The sequence below is a fragment of the Aphelocoma coerulescens genome, unplaced genomic scaffold (genome assembly GCF_041296385.1).
Source record: "Aphelocoma coerulescens isolate FSJ_1873_10779 unplaced genomic scaffold, UR_Acoe_1.0 HiC_scaffold_226, whole genome shotgun sequence".
NCBI classification, from domain to species: Eukaryota; Metazoa; Chordata; class Aves; order Passeriformes; family Corvidae; genus Aphelocoma; species Aphelocoma coerulescens.
This window is the reverse complement of record NW_027183572.1, coordinates 35,630-38,868: the sequence shown is the minus strand read 5'-3', so window position 1 is coordinate 38,868 and position 3,239 is coordinate 35,630.

Here is a 3,239-nt window from a genome sequence, read left to right as displayed (position 1 = left end):
ATCAAGGAGCCCATTGTGACACGGCTGCATGGAACCAATGGTCCATGGTTACACTGCGGATTCAAGAAGAGCACGGTGACACCACGCAACATCACAGAACCATAGGTCCATTGTGACACAGCGGGGCCTCATGGAAACAAGGGGACCATTGTGGCAAAGCAGGGCCTAATGGAAGCATGGAGAGCATTGTGACACTAAGGAAACTCCTGGAACCAAGATGACCACTGGCACATAATGGAACCTCATGGAAGCAAGCCTCCACGATGGTTTTGGAGGGCCTCAGGGACCACAGGACCCATTGTGACACAGCAGGACCTGGTGGAACCAAGGAGCCTTTGTGATACTCCAGATCCACATGGAAGCCAGGGTGCACTGAGACACAGCGGGGCCTTGTTGGAACCAAAGACACCTCTGCAAAAAGCAGGCTAGCTCATAGAAGCAAGGAGTCCTTTGTTACAACATCAAAGCTATGGAACCAAGGGACCATTGTGACACTGCGGGGCCTCATGGAACCAATTGTCCATGATGACAGTGCGGATCAAAGGAGACCATGGTGACACTGCGGAACCTGATGGAACCAAGGAGCCATTGTGACACAGTGGGGCCTCATGGAATCAAGGAGACCATTGTGACCCAGGTGTTGCATGTGAAGGCAAGGAGCCATTGTGACACTTTGGGCTTCTTCCCTTGAGCTCTGCAGCTGGCTGTCCCAGCCCAGCGCACCATGTGCCACCTGCTCTCCTCAGGGCTCTGCCTGCACACAGCCCCAGGAGAAGTTTTCCTGTTTGCAAGGAAAGAATGGAAAAGCCGGAGCAGGTTTCCTAAACAACAAACCCCACTCAGGAGCCACATGCTCAGTACAGGCTGCCTGGAACGATGTCCCCTTTCTACAAGGGTCAGGGTGAGCAGGAATGAATGATCTCTGGGAGCAGAATTCTCGGAGTCTTTCCACTGAATTCTCTGTCCCTGTGTCTTGGGGTGACTTTATCATGTGTATCCCCTATTGCTGCTCTATGCCCAGAAGTGAACTTTGTGCGTTTCTGTGCCTTTCAACTGAGCCTGAGAGGGGGGAGAGGAAAAAAAACCGGACAAACTTCTCAGAGCGTTTGTTCAAGGACACACATACACACTCCTCTGCATCCTGCTTGCAGCAAGAGCAGAGGAAGCAACTTTGTTTCTTTTTAGCCAGTTTTCAGCTCCTTTTCTCTGGGGGGAGATGGAGAGTTGAACTTTGTTTTCCTGGGACTTTGGGGTTTTTTTCCCCTTCTTCTCTTCTTGACTCTTTCAACATCAGAGCACATTGGGAGAATTTTCTCCCGAGGTGGGGGCCCTGAATGTGGGCCCATGAGCCAGCTCCAAGGAGGAGGAGAGAGACTACACCTACGGAAGTGTTGGGGTTCCTCCCCCCTGCCATGAGGTCATGGGAGAGGGGACCCTGGGGTAGAGGCATGGCCTGGGCACGGGGTCTCCCTGCTCCCTGCTCACATGTGCCCTAATCCTGTTCAGCACTGCTTATTTTGTGTTGCCCTGTGCGAGGAGGGCCCTGGTTGTGCTGTGATTGCTCAGTTCTTTGGCAGTGCCCCGCCCATGTGGCTGGAGAAGAAAGAGCTCTGAAACTTCTCTCAAGAATCGCTCCCTGTTTCTTTGCACGGGCCTCGCTGTCTATGGATGTTTCAGGAGACCCCACCGAAACACGGAAGGACTCTCAAATTATCCCAGCTTTCTCTGCACAGCGAGAGCTTTTAATATTTAGCATTGCTATCCTTTTCCTGTGTGTTTGTTAAAAAAATAGTTTTTATCTCTTTCACTTTCTTCCCAGGAAAGTTCTTTTTTCCAAAAACCTGGTGGGGGAGGGCTGGGTGTAACCTGCCTTCTATCAGAGGATATTTTCCTCCACATTTGTCCAAACCGGCACAGCCTGTCCTTTCCTGGGTCTCTGTTGCAGATGGAAGCTGCTGGTGCCATTGTCAGCTTGAAGCCCTCTTTTGATGCAAGCAGATGTTGCCAGGTGTGTTCAGCAGCTGTTGCTCAATGCTTATGCAAAGCTATTGTGTTCCTCATGGAACCAAGGAGCCATTGTGACACTGCAGGGGCTGATGGCATCAAGGAGGCAATTGTGACAGTACAGAACCTCCTAGAAACAAGGCTCCATTGTGACACCGTGGGGAATCATGGAATCAAGGAGCCCATTGTGACACGCCGCATGGAACCAATGGTCCATGGTTACACGGCGGATTCAAGAAGAGCACGGTGACACCACGCAACATCATGGAACCATAGGTCCATTGTGACACAGCGGGGCCTCATGGAAACAAGGGGACCATTGTGGCAAAGCAGGGCCTAATGGAAGCATGGAGGGCATTGTGACACTAAGGAAACTCCTGGAACCAAGATGACCACTGGCACATAATGGAACCTCATGGAAGCAAGCCTCCACGATGGTTTTGGAGGGCCTCAGGGACCACAGGACCCATTGTGACACAGCAGGACCTGGTGGAACCAAGGAGCCTTTGTGATACTCCAGATCCACATGGAAGCCAGGGTGCACTGAGACACAGCGGGGCCTTGTTGGAACCAAAGACACCTCTGCAAAAAGCAGGCTAGCTCATAGAAGCAAGGAGTCCATTGTTACAACGTAAAAGCTATGGAACCAAGGGACCATTGTGACACTGCGGGGCCTCATGGAACCAATTGTCCATGATGACAATGCGGATCAAAGGAGACCATGGTGACACTGCGGAACCTGATGGAACCAAGGAGCCATTGTGACACAGTGGGGCCTCATGGAATCAAGGAGACCATTGTGACCCAGGTGTTGCATGGGAAGGCAAGGAGCCATTGTGACACTTTGGGCTTCTTCCCTTGAGCTCTGCAGCTGGCTGTCCCAGCCCAGCGCACCATGTGCCACCTGCTCTCCTCAGGGCTCTGCCTGCACACAGCCCCAGGAGAAGTTTTCCTGTTTGGAAGGAAAGAATGGAAAAGCCGGAGCAGGTTTCCTAAACAACAAACCCCACTCAGGAGCCACATGCTCAGTACGGGCTGCCTGGAACGATGTCCCCTTTCTACAAGGGTCAGGGTGAGCAGGAATGAATGATCTCTGGGAGCAGAATTCTCGGAGTCTTTCCACTGAATTCTCTGTCCCTGTGTCTTGGGGTGACTTTATTGTGTGTATCCCCTATTGCTGCTCTATGCCCAGAAGTGAACTTTGTGCGTTTCTGTGCCTTTCAACTGAGCCTGAG